This window comes from Rattus norvegicus, chromosome 7 (genome assembly GCF_021556685.1).
Source record: "Rattus norvegicus strain SHRSP/BbbUtx chromosome 7, alternate assembly SHRSP_T2T, whole genome shotgun sequence".
In the NCBI taxonomy this organism is placed as follows: Eukaryota; Metazoa; Chordata; class Mammalia; order Rodentia; family Muridae; genus Rattus; species Rattus norvegicus.
Window position 1 is genome coordinate 141,607,379 of NC_141540.1, and position 23,104 is coordinate 141,630,482.

Genomic DNA, 23,104 nt, shown 5'->3' on the forward strand with positions numbered 1-23,104 from the left:
CAATTCCAAGGTTTATTTTAAAGTAAGAGTAAGCAAGGTCAGATAAACATGCTAATGAAACAGGGTCTGGAATGAGAGCCTTATAGGTCTGGTTAGAGAAGAAGAAAAAGTAAATTGGGCTTCGTGAAACTTAAGAGTGTTTACCTTTGGAATGACTTGGTCAAGAGACAAAGGAATTATAATTCCATGGTAGGAAACAGCATTTGCCAATCATGTGACTGTTAGAAGATGTGTATCTGTAAGATACAAATAGTTCTCAATAAGCAAGCACCTTCTAAAGTATAAAAGACCCAAATAGACGACTTCAACCAGCAGGATTTACAGAGCCAAGACATTTAACACATTTAGTCATTAGTGGAACAGAAGCTAAAACCGCAGTGGAATAATTCATCACACTATTAGAGTGGCTAAAATTAAGAAGACTGGTCAAGCCAAATGCTGAAGAGGATGTGGGGCACTGATGCCCTACTGTGCTGCAGACTGATGCCCTACTATGAATCGAAATGGCAGAAGCGCTTTGAACATCAGCTCAGAGCCCCTTCTCTTTGCTTTGTAATTTTAATTTTGAAACATGGTGGCCTCGTACAGCCTGAAACTTGTTATGTTCACGAGAATGACCTTCCCTGGGTTATGTGGCTGGTGTTGGGGGATCTACCCAGGGCTTTGAGCATGCAGGCAAGCACGCTACCAATTGAGCATGCCTGCAGCCCCTGAATTCTCTTAACATGTTGAGTGACCTAAGAGAATCCAGTCATCTCCTTCCTAGACATTTATACCCAGAGAAATAAGGGAATGCCTCTGTACAGAGGTGCACACAGCATTCGTAGCAGCTTAATTTGTAACGAGTGAAACCTAGCACTAGCTTAAATGGCATCAATAAGCGGTTTAAAATTTGGTTATGTCCCTCCATAATGATTATTACCCAGTGGTAAGAAGAAACGAACACCTCACGGGTAGCATAAAAAAAAAAAAACTCAAAATAATCCTGCTGAGAGAAGTGTCCTACACTTCTCTACAAAGGAAAAAAAAGGTTCATACTGCATGATCCCATTAACTCTGGAAAATGCAAACCAATGTACAGTAATAGAAGATTAGTGGTTGCCTGGGGGAGGCTGTGTGTGTGTGTGGGCAACACAGAGCTGGATTGCAAAGAGGCACCAGGAAACTTTGAGCATGCCTGTCACCTTAGTGGCGAGAAGCTCCTGCATGCACATGCATGTCAAAATATATTCCAAACATGGAACTTACTGTGAGCCAAATATATCTCACGAAAGCTACTGTAAAATGCATGTGGTGGGAACATTATGCCACAGTCTGTGCTGGACCGTGTTAGAAAACTGTAAATGCACTTCCCCTTTAGTTTCTACAATAAAGCTATCAGTTTGGTGTCCTGATTGCTCCCTCCTAGTGACAGAACACTGAGGTTTGGACAGGTTGTCACCGCCACTCTTTAGCTAAAGACGGTGCTATTCAGTGTTAACTGAATTTGCGTTAGAGAGACAGCTCCAGGAGTCCTCCTCGCCTTCACCGTGACGCTCCTTAGGCCTGTGGGAGCGGTTCAAAGGCTCATGCCAACTTCACAGATCTACCCACTGAGTTTGGAGAAGGTAAGGTGACCTCTAAGCTTCCAAACCTGAGGGCTGCCTTTGCCACTCATAGCAGGCCCCTGTCGTAACCCTGGCTTCTATTTGCTGTGCGTTGGATCAGTTGACCAAAGATCAAGTCAGAAACTCCGACTGCGGTCGCACGGTGACCGGGCGTGCAGGGAGCAAGGAGACTCTTGTCATTGACCAGGGCCGCAGAGCATCTATCGGGTGTCGACGCCGGTACTGTGGGGCCGGCGGGGGCGTCGCAGAGGCGGGCCCGGGGACGCTCGCAGGCGCTCGGGCGCGGCGCCCCCTGCCGGTCGGGCTCCGGCGCGCATCCAGTCCGGAGCGCGGGGACGCAGGCCGGAGAGCTGGGAGCGAGAGGGCAGGCGAGCGAGCCGGCGGGCGGGCGCGCCCGGCAGGGTAGGTGCGGCGGGGCGGGCGCGGGGCGCGGGCGGACGGGCGGGAGGGCGAGCGCGGGGAGCGGGGCGCGGGCGGGGGGCGCGCGCGGAGGGTCGCGCGGGGGCCCGGTGGCGGGGGCGCGCGGCGGCGCGCGCGGCGCGAGTCATCAATTATGCAAGGGCTCGCGCAGCGCGGGGGGCGGGCGCGGGGAGCGCTCCAAGATGGCGCCCACCGCAGTCCCGCCCGCCGCAGCCTCGGCGCCTCTGCAGTCCGGCCGCGCCTCCCGGGCCCCGCGCTAGGGCCGCTGCCGCCTCGCCCGCCGCCGCCGCCGCCGTAAGTCGTCCCGGAGCCCCTGGCCCGGCGCCGCTCCTCTCCTTGGGCTCCCCTCTCGCCCCGGGACCCTGGAGCGGGCTCGCCCCTCTCAGCCCGGGGCTTTGCCGCAGAGCGAGCGGCGCGGCTCGGGGGCCGCGGGGCTCACGGGGCTCGCGTGGCCGCCGTGGAGCGGTTTCTGCCCTTCGTGCTTTGCACGGACGTTTGGAAGTCTTGCTTCCTTCCACGGTGTTTGCCGAGGTTCCCGAGGAGGGTGGGGGACCACCAGCTCCAACCCCTGGACACCCTGCCCTCCAGGTTGCCTGGTCGCCCAGGGACGCGGGCTTGCCCCGGCGTCCCCTCGGCGCTGCAGCCGGCACCCAGCCCCCAGTGCCAGTCCAACCGGGGCTCTCGGGCTGCTCTGCAGCCCCTCATCCTTGCCCCCTCCCCCAGTCCTTACTGGATCCTCCCTCATCCGGCTCCACATTGCTACCAACTGCAGAAGCCGGGGGACTCCTTGGTTCGTGGGGCAGTCAGGACACCTCCTGTCCTCTACTCCTTTACTTGGATGTATCAGTCCCCCTTTCGCCAGGGTGCTCTGGGGTTGTGTTGGAGCCCCCCGCGACCTTCCTTGGCGGGTTAGGATTCCTGCATCAGAGAACATCACTTTCAGAATATCCCCCTTCCCCCACCCCCACCCCTACGCCACCCTATGCAGAGCTTGTTCCTCTCCTTGCTCTCTTCCCTCCCCCACCTTACCACGGGCAGCAGCACCCTGGGCTTCTTCTTAGCGTTGGGATGCAGAACTGTTTGCCCAGACCCACGGCTTGGACCCCCTCCTCTCTGTTTCATTCACCCTCCGTACCCTAGGGACCACAAAACCTCTGCATTTCTCAGGGGAGGTCCGCTCCTTCCTCCCTATTGCCCGCAGCAACCACCGGTGGAGACTTGGCAGTTAACTTTCCGGGCGGTAGTGGGGGCTGTCAGACCCCTTCAGCGTCCCTAGGTTTGAGTTAGGATGGAGTGGGAATCCGTTTTTCAGTCTAATAAATAGGAATTCTCCAAACCGTGCATTCCTTCCAACTCCACCCTATGCCCTCTCCCTCACTTACACTGCAGTTTTTGAAGCACGGGGGGAATACATTTTATAACTGGAGGTTCCAAGATTCGCATCGGTGTTCATAATCAATGTCATCTGTTGGGGTGGGGGCGGGGGTGGGGAAGCATAGAAGAAACTTTGCCTTGCATCTGGCCAAACTCGGGCAGGGAGAAATAGCAGGCTGCAAGGTCTGCTGCACAGGGGGAACTGCTTTTAATGCACAGTGGGCATCCGGGAGGGCAGGGATCGGAAGCAGGAAGTGTGGATAAGGGCCTTTAGGGCAAAGGAGGGAGTGCTTTTTATAACTGTTTTCTCGAGTTTAAACCTGGAGATCCTTTAGGGAGGTGTATGTGTGTTAGGACGGGGGGAATGTCTTAGCTTTCCAAGGAGATTTCGGGTGTGGTAGGCTTTTTTAACGTCTCACAGAGCTCTCTTCCCTTTTCTCCATATGCATTAGAATATATGGGGGAGGGAGCCCTGTTCTTTCCTCAAAAATATGTTTTTGATGTGTAATGCAAATGGCTGGACAACGTTAATACCCAGTAGCAGGATGGCAGGAACCAAGAGGTTTAGGCTCCAAACGCCGAAAGCTTTTAGCATATTTCTGAAACCTGGCCCTTGAAATACTGCAGCATTTTCCTCTGGAACTCATGACCCATAAGGCCTTCAGTTCTCCCTGAAAGAGGATTTGATTGCTGTGTGTGGGGGTAGTGATGGTTCGGTGTTCCGTGAGCATTCTGTCTGTCCTAGAAATGGAAGCTCTCCGGAGAGGGCTGCAAGCATGTTCTGTGTTCTCGGAACATCTGATGTGTGTAGATGGAATGTGTCTCTTCCTGGGATGTGGTGGGCATTGTATAGCAATTCATGATGGTTCAGGCTAGCTAGTTACTGGTTTCTTGGGGTCCGTTTGGGAGGCTTGACTTTATATGCCTTCGGTTTTCATTTGAGGTTTTGTCAACTTTCCTATAGATATTCGGAACATTTTCTTTTAAATAAACTAAGGATAGCGACTTGAGATATAGTATATTTAAAAACAAACAGCCACACGGTTGCTTGAAGGAGGACTCTAAGCAGTTCACCCCGATGCGCCTCCCGGTCTTGCCTTTCCTTGGCTTTATGCTTGCTCGAGGGGTACCTGCTGTGGTGCTGAAGGACAGCTCCCGGGCTTGTGTGACTGAAGTCGCAGGCTGGAAGGGACTGGGTTTGCTTTGCCACGAATGAACAGCAGGCTTTCCCCAGTGATGTGGATCTGCATGTGCATGCGCAGCTGGGTCATACTTGAGGTTGAAGGTCTGGTTATCACATTTTTCATGCTCCCACATAACTCCTCATTTTGGCTGTCCCCCACGGAGGCAGTGCTGTTTTGGCTTCAACAGATCCGTATGCAAGGCATACATTCTGCTGACCACATGGTTTCGGGGCCTTTTTTTGTCATTTCAAATAGCAAGAAACTGTCAATATTACGGTAATATGGTCTTTGCCACAAGTAATTAGATAGCTTACCAAGTTAGGCTGAATCTGAAGGGCATTTTTGCTAGGTTGACCTAAACAGTGAGCTAGATATGGGACTCAGCAGGTTAACCTGTGAACCATTATGTCACTGGGGTATGCTGGTCTAAAATTGTTTTAAAATCGTAAATGGGGAAGGTGGAACATAAAATTCAACTTGCTCAGCCCCTTACCTCCCTTGGGAATCCTTCTTATAGGACACCTCTGCTTTGACTACTTTGTTGGTAGGGAACTCACTGCCACAGAAAGTAGCTCTCCCATGGTGGTCGAAAGACTTTCATCTCTCTTAGAAGGTAACATGTATAACATTGAGGGACATACTCTGGAACTGCACAAATGGCAAATGTCTCTTACATGTTTGCTATGGTAAAAACCAAGACAACATTTTGCAGAGAACTGAGAGACACTGCACCTATTTGAAAACATGCAAAGGAAACATGGCTACCTAAAGTAAGAGAGGGTTCAATGAATGGAAAGAAAGCTGTCTTTCATGTGCTGGGGTTATGTAACAAATTCTGGAAAGCACCTGATTTACTTAATGAGTGTTTAACCCCTGTGAGTTATACGAGAAGGGCCTTAAGCCCATACTGTAGAGAAAGTGTTAAATATAACCTATTCAGAGTGTGGTCAGTTGCCACAGTTATAAAAATAAGACACACTGGTTGCAGAAACAGTATGGAGGAAAGTCCTCCTGACTTTTACCTGCTCAGCAAAAGCATTGGCCAGGTGTAAGTGCACTGTTTCAATTTCAAGCCACACTTGCAGAAGTTGCTCGAATGAAAGTTACTTTCAACTTGTGTCTTTCATGTTCTTAGACTCAGGGTCTAATAGACCCAGGGACTCAGACATTAAATTGTTATATTTCCTTTTGCCTTTCCCCTTAACCCTTTAAACAATTTTCAGATAACTATCTTTAATGTGAAAGAATTTACACAGAGTAATCCCCACCCCACACCCCTTTTTAAGTCTTTTGACAGAGTAACTAGAAGGATAAAGCCTGATGTCCAGTATCATCAAGTATTTCCCAGATGTAAGACACTGTATCAGACATGGACACATTTGCTAAATAGCACCAACTTCAAAACAATGTAGAAACACAACTTTGGCCCTGTGGGCGTATTGACTGGGGAAATGTATGACTGTCAGGTTGAGCTCACTGATTTTCACCTAAAAATAGTTTGCAAAAGGGTGGAAAATAAATATAGGGAAAGAAAAAGGAGAAGGCCTCCTAAGTTTTTTTTTCTGTCCCTTTGTGAAGATGCAGAAACACACAGTCAAATACAATGTCATGGATTAAGGAAAAGCGACCCAACCAATTGCCATTGTTGGAGGCAACTACAGGCCTTGGAGTCAGACAAAGCTAGATTCAAATCCTGACTTGGCTACTTGCTTTTTAACCTTGGGCAAGCTGTCTGGTTTCTCTGGGTTTCAGTTGCTCTCTTCTGTAAAAACAGGAATAAAAAATGCCTACATTGCCATATTTGTGGGGATTATAGAAAATCTGCTTCCTTTCCCTAGAGACTTAGCGGCTGAGTGGGTATTTACATGTGTATCTGATATAGTATGCATGTACTGTATTAAGTTTCAGTAGTTTGAAAGCAGATGATTTCTGCATGTCAGTTTGCATAGGAGGCGGGGTCTGCAGATAATTCCTGCATGTCAGTCTGTGTAGGGGGCGGGGTCTGCAGGTTCCTTAGCCTGATGAGGAAAAGTACACCATACAGCTGCTGCGCTGACCCCACCCCGCACCAGGGTCGCATTTGCCAAGGTAACTCTTTTCTCATCCCCCTGAAGTACGCTGCAATGGTGTTCCTTACCACAAGGGAACACTTTAGCGCTCACAGGCTGGAAGGCAACTGGACTGTTTTATCTACAGTTCTGAAGATGTAGTAGGCCCAAAGGTGGAGGCCTACCATTATTCTCACATGAGCTGGGTTTTCAGTGAGGTAGAGTTTGGAATGGCATCCGTCCTCATTTTAATTTTCTCCTTGTGTGAACTTTGCATGGCTGTATCTGAATGGGCCTGTATTAGGACTCACAGGTGACCACCTGCTGTGGGCCATTATCACTCTGCTTACAAAAGCTTGAAACATCCTTCTAGAGCTAGGTAAAGCAAGTATCATTCCTTGTTACAGCTTAGGAGACGGAGTACCCAAAAGGCGGAGTTGTCCAGGGGTGAGGACAGTTCAAGAGGTGGAACCGAGGCTGCCCCGGAGCTTGGTTGATTCACACTTAAAGGTTTTTTCCCCCATGAAATAGTGTTACATTCTGATATTCATATAACCAAGTAAAATGAACAGTTTTGGTTTATTTTAAGAAATTATCATTATCCTAGGTAGCTAAACATATCTTTATGAGTGGGCGAAAGATTCTGAGATAGGCAGAAGTACCGCTCAAGAAGCATTCGGAAGAGGGGAAGCCAGGAGAGAGATGACCTGAGATATGTCAAGAAGTGGTTGAACGTGTATGCCTTTCCTTGTGTGTGTGTCCTAACCCTCTGCCCCAATGGAAAATCAGAACAAAGCTATGTTCTAAAGGACCAACACACCTCCGTGTTTGTGTGTCTTTCTCCCGGTGTCTTGCACTAAATACCCTTATGCAGCAACCCTTGAATGCTCTCTTACTGCCACCCTATGTTAATGGGGACCGTGGGAAAGTTTAGCTGTTGACACCTGGAGCAGCTGGAGCAGCTTTGCTCATGCTCAAAGCTGGAAGACTTGGAGGACAGAGCATGCTGGGAACGTGTGCCGCTAGGTGAGATCTAGAGCTGGAAGAGTGTTCTCAGAGGGGTGTAGGCTGGGAGAGCACAGGTGAACGGAAGGGGAAGTAGTTAAGATTTTCCTCAGGCATGGGGATATGCCACAGTGAAGGAAACTGGCATAAAACTGGGAGCCTCCTCAGTTTGGGGTAATGTGTGTGTGTGTATGCTTTTGTGTGCATTATGTGCATGTGTGTTTGTATGTGTGCTGTGTGCATATGTGTGTGCTTGTGTATGTGTGCATGTACATGTGCGTGCTGTGTGTGCATACATGTGTGCATGTGTGTACATGTGTATGCGTGTGTTTGCATACATCTGTACATGCGTGTGCATGTGTGTGCGTAGGGGTTTGCAGCATTTCTATAGATTTAGTTTGTAGGGAGAGACTTTCAGTGTCACTGGGACTTGTCCAGAGGTCTGGAAATGGAAACACTGAACCCCTCAAAAGCCCTGTTAACTGACTCCTGCCCTGTCCCTTGATTAGTATGGCTTGTATGCTGTTTAAAGGCTTTGGAGTCCCAGGCAGCACAGGCATATAGAAAGTTTGAATTACACAGTTACTTGCTTATCAGCATCCCCACTAGAGTGAACTTGGGGAGTCAGGGAAAGTCAGTCAGTTTTAATGTTTAGATAGCATTTCATAGCGAAAGGGACCAAGCCTATTTCCTCAGTGAAGAAGCAGTCCATTTTCATGTGTTAGTCCTTCCTGTCTTTATTCCAAAGACAGTTAAAATCCGAGCCTCCAGGAGCTCAGGGTCTATTGCAAGCCATCCTGAAGTGGCAGCTTTTTGTTCTGGCAAGCAGTGGCTGTGAATGAGTGAGGTTGCTTGTGGTAGGGTGAGCTCTGTATCCCAGTTCTTCAATCAAGGATGACGCCCTGAGCTTTGGCGCCATATCCACCACCGCCTTTTTTTTGTCTTAACAGTAAGCTGAATAAAATGGTTTCAAATGAAAACGAATTAGTGCATTGTTATCAAATGGCGGAGGAATATTAAGCAGGTTGTAAATGAGCCTGGCAGAACTTTCTCAGAGGTCAGGATACCCAGAAACTCCATTTGCTCAGAGGTCAGAGGTCAAAGGTCGGGACACCCAGAAACCCTGTTTGCTACAGGACTCCCAATTGGATCTCCTAGGTTTGGTATAAAGAGCTGTGACCCCTTGCTTCTAGAGAAGCATAATAGGTATGCTTTAAACATTGGCATCGTGCGGCCGGGGTTGGGGAGCGTTGTGGGTATGAGGAATTATCAAAGGGTATAGGGAGGGAGTTAGGGTGTGACCAGGAGAAGCGCTCATACCTTAGGACAGGCGTGCAGTCTTCTGAAGTCTCCTGGGGGTTCATGTCTGGATCCCGTTCTCTCGGACAGAGCACAGAACCTTGGGAGGGTCAAGTGTCACTTGTTTGCTTTCATTCTTGTTCTGACTTTGCTAGAACTTTACCACACACCGTAAAATTCACCTGATTGCTGTGTTGGGAAAACTGGAAGGCGTTTTCCTGCTTTATGGGAAGAGGGCCGACATGCTTAACCCTCACTGTTAGTCGTCCTGGAAAAGCCTCTCCACACCGGTCATCTTGTGCCCTCTCATCCATTCTGCCTTAAAAACACACCTTTTGAATTTCCTTGCTCAAGGTGTTGCTAGAGACAAAGGGTTCAAAAACAACATGGTTGAATTGTCTCTTTCTGCCCTTACTGCCTCCCGGCCATCCAGTATGCATTCTGTAAGTCGTGAGTACTAGGTCTTGGGCACAAGCACACACCAGCCCCTCCTGCCCGCCTCAACTATTCCTATCATCTCTCAGAAAGACTTTATCTTTAAAATATATTTTTTATACCTAAGGGAGTTTCGTCTGCATGCATGTCTGCACTGCGTGCTGGTCTGGTGTCTGCAGAGGACAGAAGGGGACATTGGGTTCCTGTTGCTAGAATTACAGGTCTTTGTGAGTAGCCCTGTGGATACTGGGAATGAACACCGGTCTTCCGGAAGAGCAACCAGTGCTTTCAATGGTGGAGCCATCTCTCCAGCTCACTCAGAAAGACTAAATACTTTGTTGATTTGATCTCTCATTGTAATCCTCCCCCTGCTTTATCATATACACAGTTTCTCTGTGTTTCCCTTTTATTAATGACATTTTTACACTAATGTTTTGGGCTACTTAATGTAAAAAGTTAGTTTGGGAGAAACATCCTTTCCTACCACTTGAATTGTTTTTTAGGGTTTCCGTGTAGAGGAGTCATGGTCCAAGTGGTCCCCTGCTTTCTGCGGGGAACTGTGTTGTCCCTCCTGACCACAGCAGTCCACAAATATTTATTAAGTACACCTAAGGGAGAGGACTGCAGCAGGTACTGAGAACTGTCTGAAAGATCTCTCTGTATTCTAGAAACTTCTCTGGTCAAGTAAGTACCAAGTATAAAATCCTAAAGAGTAGGTTTCCATCATGGCTCAATGCCTGAGAAGGGTTTAATTGCCAGCTGAGTGGTGTAGTTGGCAATTAGTTTAATAAGTTGATTTCCCCTGAGATACCTCTCACTCTGAGGCACACTGGCCTACAGCTCAAGTCTTCCAAGCTCACCTCAAACTCATTGCTGTACCGCCATGAGGGCCACCGTGCCTGGCTACAAAGCTAACTTTTCAGAAAATCTTCAGACCAGTTTGATCAGAAGCAGCTCGGCTTTAGGTTGTGAGATGGTAAGAATGTAGAGTGTTCTGGGGGAGTAATGTGCAGTCTAGGCGGCTTGGGTACTGTTCCCCAGCTGCAGATAAACCTGCAAAATTAGCAGGGGGTTAGGCAATGTTAAAGGCTTTTCAGCCGTGTTCACGTCCATGGAAAGCACAGATGATTGAGAGCAGTACCAACCAACGCACAATCAAGGTTGTGACGTCATGGTTTAGGAAAATCGCAGAGCCGTGTTTAACAGGATGACACGGAGCAGGGCGGGGCAACGGGGCAGGGCGTGGACAGCCAAGGAGCTGGCAGTTTGATTTGGCCTCATTGTGTATGGGTGAAAGCTTGGACTCGTGGTCAGGATGGACAGGAAAGAAAGCAAACAGAACTTTGAACATGTGTGCCACGTGGATGCTTACGGTAGGGGAACTTTTTTTCTAATTTTAAAATTATTTTTCTGCAGGGGCTTCTCCCCATGAACTTCTGGTTTTTTTTTTTTTTTTTTTTTTTTGGTTCTTTTTTTCGGAGCTGGGGACCGAACCCAGGGCCTTGTGCTTCCTAGGCAAGCGCTCTGCCACTGAGCTAAATCCCCAGCCCCGAACTTCTGGGTTTTGTTGTTATTTTTTTTTTTCTTTTTCTTTTCCTTTTGGGAAAACCTCTCTCTCTCTTTTTTTTTTTTTTTTTTTTTGGTTCTTTTTTTCGGAGCTGGGGACCGAACCCAGGGCCTTGCGCTTCCTAGGCAAGCGCTCTGCCACTGAGCTAAATCCCCAACCCCAAAACCTCTCTTTTAAACTTGTTTTATTCTGACACTCTCCCTGATGAAGGACTCTGTTTTTAATGTTGGAGTCTCTCCCCACTCGTAAATCATCGCTCTAATTAAAAATGTTAAGTTGCACTTTATTCAGTGAGTGCATATATGTATGCATGGGGGTGCACATACCACAACCGTGTACTTGTGGCTGCCAAGGACATCTTGAGAGAGAGGACATCTTCTTCCACCATGTGGGGTCTAGCCATCTGACTTAATGGCAAGTGCCTTTGTCACTGAACCATCTCAGCAGCTCTCCATTTACACACCCTCCCCTTTTCTTCAGTTACTGTTGTTACATGTTGAGTCCGTTAGTGTTGCCCATATGTGTGTTTGGGGACTGACTGGTTGGTACTGGATACCCAGTTGGATTTGTCATTGATGGTTGTTCTCCCAGCAGTCATGAACTGCCCGTAGCTCTTCATCTAGGTGGGCTTTGTAAGATTCCTCCATCCACACTGGTGTGTCAATTGGTTGTCTATACAACTATATTGTTGAGATTTTGGCCGCCTAGTCTTATATACAACGCATAGACATCCTGGACCTCTGGCTCATATGGGCTTTCTGCCCTGTCTTCTGTTCCAATAATTTTAGGGCCCTCCCATATTCTCAACTAACCTTTCTTAAGGAGGATAAGGAGTAAGAGGCACAGGCCTTTTCTTAGGCGGTGACTGATAGAAGGCCTTCTCTTTGCTGAAACAATGTATTTCTTTTCTTTTCCTCTGTATTGTTTCCGTGAACAGAGGCTCTAAGGGTAGCCACTAAAAGGTTTTAGCAGGTAAGCACAGAGGGAGGGAGGAGGGGAAGGTTTTATTCATGCTGTGAGTACCCACTCTTGAGCAGGAGATGTCAAGAGCCAGGGCAGGCTTGGCTGAGCCCTCTGTGGATCTGAAGTGCACGACCGTGGCCACTGGCCCAGCAAAGGACTTGAGTGTAATTTGCAGCACAGGGACACCTGGGAAACTTGGCCTTGTTCATCCTTCTAGTTAGCAAAGATCTTCAAATAAGAAGAACGAGAGGGAGAGAGGGAAAGAAGGAGAGAGGGAGAGGGAGAGAGAGGGGGGGGAAAGGGAGAGGGAGAAGGAGAGGGTGAGTTATTTTTTGGAATATCAGAATTTCTACACCAAAATATATTTAGAAAAAAACACATCAGAAATTTCCTTCGATTAAAAAATAATTTCATTTGTTAAAATTCCTTTCTTATGGGGTTGGGGATTTAGCTCAGTGGTAGAGCGCTTGCCTAGGAAGCGCAAGGCCCTGGGTTCGGTCCCCAGCTCCGAAAAAAAAGAACCAAAAAAAAAAAAAAAAAAAAAAAAGAAAGTCCCAAAATTTTACAGGGTAAAGAAGAGTCCTTTTCATTATGGAGTGCTGAGTGACTATGGAAGATTCACTGTTGGTGACACTGAGTGGTTCCTGTACCCATTTAATTAGGGGATGCTTAGCCTGACTCCCGAGGTGTGCCTCGTGCCTGTCGGTAAGTCACAGGCTATCTTTGTCCTAGTAGCCTGTAGTTTGTGTGCGCAGTTTATCTTCTGTTCCTTGGCAGGCTGCCTCCTGGTGTCTGGTGTAGGAAAATCCCAGAGTCTTGCTGGGAGAACTCTGAGGGTCTGTGTAAGAGCAGCCGTCAGTCTATCCCTTGGTTATAATCTATTGCAAAAACAATCCCAGGAACAAAAGGAAACAAAGTAAAGCTCCTGGGGGAGCAGGTAAGAAGAGTCTGTTTCTCTCCTGCAGGACTCCAGAGCCAGCAGCTCCTGTCCCACTGCTCTGTGAAGTGTGGACTGGCGGGCCTTTCCTGATCTTTTTGTTCCAGTACTTAATCACAGCCGTAGTAGGAACTCTTATTTGCAGCGGTAGACTTTGGGGTGTATAATTTTGAATAACCAGTGGTTGATCTGTGGAATCCAAGACATGGATGGTAGTCCAAATTTTGGGCAAGAAGATAGATTTTTATGACCAAAATTCAGAGATTAAAACCTACACTCTAGTTCTGTGTGCAGGCTGTCTTTGTCAGGGTTTCTATTCCTGCACAAACATCATGACCAAGAAGCAAGCTGGGGAGGAAAGGGTTTATTCAGCTTACACTCCCACATTGCTGTTCATCACCAAAGGAAGTTAGGACTGGAACTCAAGCAGGTCAGGAAGCAGGAGCCGATGGAGAGGCCATGGAGGGATGTTACTTACTGGCTTGCTCCCCCTGGCCTGCTCAGCTTGCTCTCTTATAGAACCCAAGACCACCAGCCCAGGGATGGCCCCACCCACAATGGGCTGGGCCCTCCCACCCTTGATCACTCATTGAGAAAATGCCTTACAGCTGGGTCTCATGGAGGCATTTCCTCAAGGGAGGCTCCTTTCATTGTGATAACTCCAGCTTGTGTCAAGCTGACACACAAAACTAGCCAGGACACAGGCCAACATGGAACTCATTACTGTCAGTTTGTGGCTTTTCCTGTTAGGATTCTGTCCCCAGGAATAAGGGTCAGTGTAACAGTGTTGGGAAAACATCTGAATCTAGCCTAGGGGTAACGAATATATATTTTTCACTTTAACATTCTGAACAGCTTTGGTTTTTATTATATTTAAAACTTGTAAACAGCAAAATTAAAAAAAAACATTTCCGAGTTAATAAACATTTAGATTCATATAAGTATAACTGCTGTTAGAACAGAGAAGAGCTCTGCTGCCCCTCCTTCTGGTCCTTTTGTAGTGATTCTTGGCAAGCCCTGATTGGTTCCCTGATCTAAAGGGTAGACACCTTTCCCAAATGCCGTATAGATAAATAGACCCATACTCCAACTCGTTGAGCCTGGCCTCTTTTGTTCAGTGTGAGATGTTGGTGGTTTATGTTGTACCGACTGGTTCTTTATTATTGGTGAGCGGTATCTTACTGTATAGAACTGAATTGTTTGTTACATCGTGTCTAGCACTGTGTTTAACAATTGACTTATTCACCTGTGGAAGGGACGTTGGGAATGTGGGGTGTTTCTGGCTGTTGTGAATAGCGGCTGCTGTACAGGTCTTTGTGTAAGTCTAAATTCATATTTCCCAGAGGTTGTTCCTAAGAGTGGGACAGCTGAGCTGAGTGGTGGTGCACACCTTTAGTCCCAGCAGTGGGGGTTGGGGGGGGGCACGCAGGTCTGTAGGAGTTCGAGTCCAGCCTTGTCTACAAAGTGAGTTCCAGGACAGCCAGAGCTATACAGAGAAACCCTGTCTCAAAAAAGAAACAAATGAACAAAAAGAGTGGGACTTTGGCAAGTATAAGTATATGTGTGTCTTTTGTAGTGTGTGCATGTGTGTGCATACAACAGCTCGTGCATGTGTGAAGGGCAGAGGTGAACATCAAGTGCCCTCCATCACTCTCCATCTTGTGTTTCTGAGCCAGGGTTCTTACTGATCCTGGAACTCACTTACTGACTGGACTCAGGTCAGCAACCCCTCCTGCTTTTCCTGTCATGGCTGGGATTATAGGTGCCCGCTGCTTTTTATGTGGATGCTCAGGTCTGAACTCCTGCTTGCACAGCAAGTACTTTAGGCCATGAGACGTTAAGGATAAAACAGTAACTAATTTCCAGTGTCGCTACATCATTGCGCATCGTCCCCAGGGTCCAAGGGAGCGGGAGCGCTCTGTGTCCTTGTCAGGTTTGGTCGGCTTATTCCCCCAATCTGAGGAAGTGAGGAGTCAGTGGATCTCACTGTGGTTTCGGTTTGTGGTCCTCTGGAGGCTAATGATACCCAGTGTCTTTTTACATGCTTGTTTGCTGACTGCACACTGGTGGTGACGTGTTTGTTCTGGTATTTTGCCCATTAGAGTTAGAACAGGATTTCCTACTGTGAGTTTTGCTTGTGTGTGTGTGTGGGGGGGGGGGGTTGTGTGCATGTGGGTTGTGTCTGTGTATGTGTGTGTGTGTGTTGTGTGTATATGTGTGTTTGTGTGTGTGCATATATGTGTGTGTGTTGTGCTTGTTGTGTGTATGTTTGTGTGTGTGGTTTTGTGTGTTGTGTGTGTATGTGTGTGTGTTGTGTGTGGGGGGGTTGTGTGTGTGTAGTGTGTGTTTTGTGTGTATGGGGTGCATGTCTATTGTGTATGTATGTGTGTGTTGTGTGTGTATATGTGTGTTGTGTGTGTGTGTGTTTTGTGCGTGTGTGTGTGTATGTATGTTTATTATATACTCTCAGTATGACTTTCCTCAGATTAATCATTTGAACAGGCTTTCTCACAGTGCTGGCATTTCTTTTCCTTCTTGCCTGTAATACAAACTTTAAATTTTTGATTAAGTTGTAATGTCACCTTTTTTCTCTTTTATGGATTGTGTTTTCAGTGATATACATAAGCCCTTTCTGTCTAACCCACAGTGGTCTTCAATGATGACTCTAATAAAAGTTTTATGGTGTTACACCTATACTTGGCGATTCAAACGCGTTCCAAACGAGTTCCTTTTGTAGCGTGTTGGTTTTGTTCCACATATTGCTCTCCCATCACTGTGGGAGAGATCACCTTCTCTCTGGAGTTGGTGCTGCACCTTTCCCAAGGCAGAGGGCCCTGTCCATGGGTTTTTCTGGACTCTGAATGTCAGTCCCTCACATGTGTCGCCCCTGATAGCTTTACAGCGAGAGCATCTTTAGCTACACCAATTCTTCAGCTTTGGTCTGGAAATCAGGCAGAATTAGCTTGTATATATCTGTAAAACCTCCCACTGGAATTTGATCAGAACTGTCTTAAATCTATAGATCATTTAGGAATTTAATAATTATATCCAGGGCTCTCATCAATGCATGTGATGTATTTTCTTCATTTACTGTTAGAATTTTGTAGGTTTACATTTTTCCTTATTATATTTTATTCATTTATTCATCATTTATTCATTTCATTCATATTCACTCATACACATACATTCACACACACACACACAATGATGTGCTTGTGAAAGTCAGAGAACAATTTGTGGGATTTGGTACTCTCCCTGTTTAATGTGGGATTATCTAGGCTCAGGGGTTGAACGTAGGTCTTCTGGCTTGGCTGCAAGCATCTTTATTTGTTGAGCCATTTGACTGGCTCCATTTTGTAGTTTAAGCATATAGATTCTGCACATTTTTAGTTTTTTTTTAAAACTAATGTAAGTTCCTTCCCTCCCACCCCCCCAGGTTTCAGGTTTTATTCATTTCTTGAAGGTAGAAACATAATGGGTTTTTAAAATGAGAACTTGTACCTTACCACTTACAAACCCGCTTGTTGATTTTACAATTTGTTTCTTGGGACTTTCTGTAGATAATCTAATAGTCTACGAAGAATGACAGTTTAATTTCTTCCACTTGGATTTATATGTCTTTTCTTCTCCTCCTTTATTGCAAACTTCTTATAAGATATTGGATGTGGGCCTTCTTCCTGACTGTAGGAAAAGGTACCCAGACTTCTACCATTAAGCAAGCTCCTGCAGACACTCTGACTAGTTTAAGTTCCATCTCTTGATAGTTTGTAGCAAGTGGATATGAAATTCTATCAGGTGGTTTCCTCTTTTCTCCTCTGTGAATTGATATATTTCTTTATTTTGCTTATACATGATTTGAGTCCTATATTGAAGCCTTTGTGTTCCTGGGGTGAATGATACTTGGTTGCAGTGTGTTATTTTGATTTGTTGATACATTGTAGAGCAGTGTGTGGTCCCGGGAGCCTTTAATCCCAGAGTTTGGGAGGCAGAGGCAGGCTGATCTCTGTGAGTTTAAGGCCAGCCTGGTCTACAGAGTGAGTTCCAGGCAGCCTGGAGAATCTGTCTTAAAGAACAACAACAAACGTTGTTGTTGTTGTTGTTGCTGTTGTTGTTGTTGTTGTTGTTGTTGTTGCTGTTGTTGTTGTTGGGTTTTGAATCTACTTGAGAAAATCAGTTTGTAGTTTTTATTTTTATGTTTTTCCCTTGGATTATCTTTGTCAGGTTTTGGTGTTGATAATATTAGCCACAAAAACCCATTTCATCCAATTCCTTCATTAACTATTGGGTAGAGGGATAGGGTGTTGGGTCAGTAGGTACAGGACATTGCTGAATAAGCACAAGATCCCCAGCACTCACTCAGAAGGCGGGTGTGGTACTGTAACTCCAGTATTGGGGCTGCAGCAGAGAGACACAGGCTTGTTGGCTGGCCATCTTAGCTGAAATAGCAAGTTCTAATTCCAGTCTGGGACTTTGTCTTGAGAAATAGGTGGAAGGGCTGCAGAGGTGGTGATCTGTGAGCACTGAGTTCAAATCCCAGTACCCATTACAGTCTCAGCTGTAACCCCAGTCCTATGGATGGTGGGACTAATTGGACTGTGGGGGCTTACTCCACAGTAGTCTAGCTCCAGATTCAGCCGGACACCCCATCTTAAGGGAACAGGGCAGCAAGTGCTAAAGCGGGAGTTCAGTTTTCCTCCTTGGGCCTCCATTGACCATGTCTGTGCACACATGTATGGGTATACCACACACATATTCACATACATGAAATGGAACAAATTAAAAGTACAAAACCTTGGCAGATTGTTATAGATGAAAGCAGCCAGTGGGTTGATCGCTGTCCCACCCCAGGTGCATGTACCTGCATATCCATGCATTCGTGTTATGTCCCCCTCCTCACACATACAAATGAATCAGAAAAGAAAAACGGTCGGTAGACTTTTCCAGGGAAACCATCTGTCTTGGTCACTGTCCTATTGCTATGAAGAGACACCACGACCACAGCAACTCTTATGAAAGAAAGCGTCTAATTGGGACTTGCTCACAGTTTGAGAGGTTTATAGTCCATTATCATCATGTCTTGGAGTATGGCAGCAGGCAGGCAGGCACTGGAGCAGTAGCTGAGAGCTACATCCTGATGTGGTAGGCAGAGGAGGGAAGGGGGACGGGGAGGGGGAGGGGGATGGACAGGAACAGGGACTGGCTCAGTTCTGACAAAGCGCTCCACCAGTGACCCACCTCCTCCAACAAGGCCACACCTCCTAATCCTTCTAATCCTTTAAAATACAGACACTCATGGCGACTAAGCATTCAGATGTATGAGTCCTTGGGGCCACCTTCAGTCAAACCACCCTACTCTCTGAACTCCCTTCAGGTTTTCTCTTACAAAGATTTGAAACCACAAATTAGATTTAAGTGGGAAATTAGAAAGCTTAAGTCTTTGGAGCGGATGCCTTGCTGCTTCCGAGGAATCGGTTCCCTTACTCTGAGCTGTCCAGCGGATGCTTTGCTGCTTCCGAGGACTCGGTTCCCTTACTCTGAGCTGTCCAGCGGATGCTTTGCTGCTTCCGAGGAATCGGTTCCCTTACTCTGAGCTGTCCAGTTTGCATGTGCACATCAGATTACTGTTGATGGTTATGAGGTCTGTAGTGACTTCTCCTGGTTCTAATGTGTAATTTTGAATAAATTTGTTCTTTCTTTTCTTCTCAACTGGAAACTTATAATGTTGATTTGAGCATGTCTGTCCTCTCCCCATTCCTCCTACCTTCCTTCTCCTCCTCTTCCTCTCTATGCGTCCCAGCCTGGCCTTGAATTCACAGCCTTCTCACCTCAGTACTGTTAAGTTTTTAATAATAAGAATTTTTCTCCAAGTACGACTGTGGCTGAATGTAACAAATTTCGACACATTGGATTTCTATTCCCCTAGGGCCTTCCTCCCTGACCTTGAATTTGGGTGTGTAGTTTGGAATCTGGGATTTTTCCCCCCGTTCTTCTTTGCTATCTAATTTTATTCCATCATACATTTTATATGAGTTTTACGCTTTAAAATAAATTCTGTCTTTTGACTCAAAATAAAGCCTGTTTTGTTGAATGTTCCATATGTACTTGAAGAGAGTATGTGTTCATCTCTCTTATATGGGAGTCATCTGTGGGTATCAGGTGTATCCAGCTGGTTGATGGTGTTTTTCAGCTTCCTTGTATCTTTGGTTATTTTTCTATTTATTTTAACGATTGTGGAGGAAGGAGAATTGAAATCTTTAACTGTGATCATGGAATCCGTGTACTCCTTCCCTCAATTTTATCAGTTTTGAGTTCATGTATTTTAGGTCTCTTTTGGTAGACGCACACATGCATATTCATGTACATTTACATATACATACACACATACATACATTTTAGATTGTTTCATGAGTCGATCCTTTGTTATTATTCCGTCTCTTTGCATCCCTAGTGGTTTGTCTTGCTTTGGAGTTTATACTGATTCTATTAATATAGCCATTCCAGATTTCTGATGATTCACAGTTTTGTGATATTTATTGTATATTCTTCTTATTTTTTTAAAATCTTTTTACTTTGAAGTAATTTCAGACTCACGAGAAAGTTTCAAAAATAGTACAGAGGGTTGCTTTATGCCGTCATTTACGTAACCACGACACGTTTATGAAAACCAAGGTGTCCACATGGATGGAGTGCTGTATTCCTAAGTTGTGGACTAGTGACCTTTTCCGTTCCGGGGCCCAGTCCCATAATAAGCACCCTCTTTAGTTTTAGCCTGCATGTCACTGTGTGTATGTGGGTTTTCTTGTGGGCAGTGTATTGTATGTCCTTTTTCTTTCTATAATTCAGTCCATCTGTCTATTTCTATGTCTCTCTTTTCAAGATGGCAAGAGCACTTCCCCCATGTGCCACACCTTCCTCAGGAAGTGTAAGGGTGCAACTCGGCTGTCGGCTTTATGTTACACGGCATGGCTCTAGAATTTGTTCGTCTTACTTAACTGAAAATGTGCACTCCGTGACTAATAAACCCACATGACAATCTCTAGTCTGATCAGTGTGTTTTGATCATTTTCATTTAAAGTAATTATGAACATTTAATTTTGATATATTCTCCTGTTTGTTTTTTTGTTCATTTTGTGTCTGTTTCCCTTTTCTTCTTTTGGGTTACACACACACACACACACACACACACACACACACACGCACACACACCATGCATACACATACATTAATTATATGCAGTGTTTTAGATTTTACTTTTTTTTTTTTTTGGTTCTTTTTTTCGGAGCTGGGGACCGAACCCAGGGCCTTGCGCTTCCTAGGTATAGATTTTACTTTTTTTGTTTGTTTATTTTTTAGTTTTTTGAGGCAGGGCTTTTTCTGTGTAGCCTTCACTATCCTGGAACCTGTTCTGTGGATCAGGCTGGCCTTGAACTTGCACTGTAGACCATGCTGGCTTTGAACCTACAAACCTGCCCGCCTCTGCCTCCTGACTTTCATTGTACCCTATTTGTAATTTCCTTAACATTGCACTAGGAATTATCATGCACACATTTAAATGTTCCATCTGCCTAAAATTAATATTTGCTGCTTTAAAGGTACCGTCCAGGCATTAGTTCCACACAGATGGTTTTACCTTCCCTCTCATGGCTTACGTAGTTCTGTTGAAAAGCCCGCAGTGTTGGACTTTGTGCTTTCAGGCTTCACTCACATTTTTAGGAACTTAGTGAAATAGGCTCCTCTGGTGCCCAGATAGCTTTCACCCCTAGTGCTCTCACACTGAAGCTCTGCGTTTCCCTGTAATTTCATTTTTCTTCCATGTGAAAAAAAAAAAACGTTCTTTTTGAAGCAAAGGGATATCAATTAGGAAAAACAAAAGTGCGTGATCTGAAACTGCCGGTTAAAGTTCTTAGTCATGTGACAGTGTATGCAGGTTTTATACAGATGTTCTGTGCCATGAGTTTACATATGAGCCAGTCACCAGCACCCCTCCACGGCCTCTGCATCAGCTCCTGCCACCAAGTTCCTGCCTTGAGTTTTTGCACTTATTTTTAATGACCCCAAACTGTAAGATGAGATAAACTTTGTTTTCCCCAAGCTGCCTTTTGATCGTGGCGTTTTATCATGGCGATAGGAGCTCTTGCTAACACAGAAATCGGTAGCAGGTCATGGGGGCTTTGCTGTGGCAGACGTGACTGTGTGTTTTGGAGAGGGTTGTGGAAAAGCCATGAAGCACTCAGAGCTTGGGGAAAGGAAGATAGGAGACCCAGGAGCAGTGTGGGTAGTGGGCCATGAGGTTTCAGAAGGAAGCAGATACTACCAGAGCCATCCATGTGATGTTTTAAATTACAGACACTAAAATGAAACCTTTGCCTTCCTGGAACACTTGATCCTGGTCAGCTGGGGCTGAGGAATTAGCTGTGATTAAGAAGGGACCAGCACCGTTGAGGCAAAGTTTCCCTCGGAGTGGGCACACAGAAGCTGCAATCCAGAAGGGCCACCCAAGCCTGTACTTTGTGCTGGCAGCCATATTGCTGGCAGTCATCGTGGGCAATGTGTAAACATCTCCCACGTGGGGTTTGGAGGCACGAAGGAATCATGGACAGAAGATGAGGTTCGGCACTGCGAGAGGCCATTTGGTGAAGGTGGGGTTTCAGTTGCAGTGGAGCCCCAGGATTGACAGGCACAGGAGAAGCTGAGGCTTGACACTGTATGGCAGGGTCTGACTCCCCAAGGAAAGCCCAGAAGAGGCTACTGAGGAAGGTGTAGCACAGTTGCACTACAGACCTGAGCATCCTGGAGATTCCAGCACCATGGGACAATCACCAAGGACAGCAGCAGCCAGCTTGGGCCTATGTCACCGTGACAAGCCTGCTGATCTTGAGTCCCTGAGTCTGACACTTCACTTTACAGATAGAGTTTGGTTTCGCTTTGATTTGAATGTAGCCGTATTCTGGTTCTTCCCTCTCAGAATAAGGAAGCATGTAGCTTTTTTCTTTTTAATTATACGGGAGCCCACACTTAAGAGGCTCTGGAGTTGTTGAGAGAATTTGAACTTAGAGAGAGATTGTGGATATCTTAAAGAAACTGAACTTTCTTTTTTATTTACTTAGGGTTTTTGTTTGTTTGTTTGTTTGTTTTGCTTTGTTTTGTTTTGAGACAGGGTTTCTTTGTGCAACCCTTGGCTGTCCTGGAACTCACTATGTAGACCAGGCTGGCCTCGAACTCAGAGATCCGCCTGTGTATTTCTGCCTCCCAAGTGCACCACCACCGCCCGGCTTAGAAACTGCATTTTTAAAGTGTGTGAACTTTGAAGATTGTGGGGATTTTTTAAAAAAAGTTAGAACACTTTGTGATATTAACATGAAATGAGCTTCGGGGTGGATAAGAAAGGAAGGTCTAGGGTTTAACGGCGAAGTGTATGTGGTAACAAGGGGTCCATCGTACTGGCTAAGATGTGTGTATGTCTACGTACTGTGTTCATACAGTGCCTGTAGAGGCCAGAAGAAGGTGTCAGAGCCTCTGGAGTTGGGGTTACAGAGAGCTGTGGACCACCTGTGGATGGTAAAAATCAAACCCGGGTCCCCTGGAAGAGCAGCCAATGCCCCTAACCACTGAGCCATCTCTCCAGCCCCTTATGACACAGGATGGAGCCGTTCAGGAAAAGACATCCTCAACTGAGAAAAAGTCCCCACCATATTGACCTGTAGGCAAGTCAGTGGTGCCTTTTCTTAATTAGCGATTGACGTGGGAGGCCCAGCCCAGGGTGTGTGGTGCCATCCCTAGGTCCCGGAGATCATGAGGCATGAAGCAGAGCAAGCCACCAGGAGCAAGCTCTTTAACAGTGCTCCTCCATGGTCTCGCACAAGGAGGAGTTCACACAAAAGGAGTTCCCACCTCCAGGCCTCTATCCCGAGTTTCTGTCCCGACTGCCCTGGATGATGGACTACACACACGTCAGCTGAAATGAACCAGTTGCTTTTGGTCCTGGTGTTTTATCACAGCAATAGAAACCCCAACTAAGACCATCAGTGTGAGACCTCTTGGTATTGTGCCGTTAAGGGACAGGGCATGTGTGTGTCTGTTTGCGTTAGTGGTTGAACCTGGGCTTTGCTGCCAGACTTGCTCTGCTCTGTCCAGCCGCACCCTGGCCCATAGTTCTTTCTCTCTCTTGGTTTGTTTTTTGAATCTCTATAGTCCTGGCTGCCCTGGGACTCCATTTGTATATGAGGCTGACCTCTAACTCGTGGTGATTCTCCAGCTTCTGTCTC

At 46.3% G+C, this 23,104-nt stretch overlaps 1 protein-coding gene across 8 annotated transcripts in view; it reads left to right on the forward strand.

Annotated features, from left to right (window-relative positions):
• Window positions 1–1,926: 1,926 nt before the first annotated feature.
• Scn8a (sodium voltage-gated channel alpha subunit 8) overlaps window positions 1,927–23,104 on the forward strand; it is a 173,442-nt gene continuing 152,264 nt past the window's right edge. For 6 of the 8 annotated variants that reach the window (XM_087556060.1, XM_087556063.1, XM_087556057.1 and 3 more), the window contains exon 1: window positions 2,195–2,321. The gene's annotated coding sequence lies outside the window, so the exon portion shown is untranslated. 8 annotated transcript variants of the gene reach the window in all.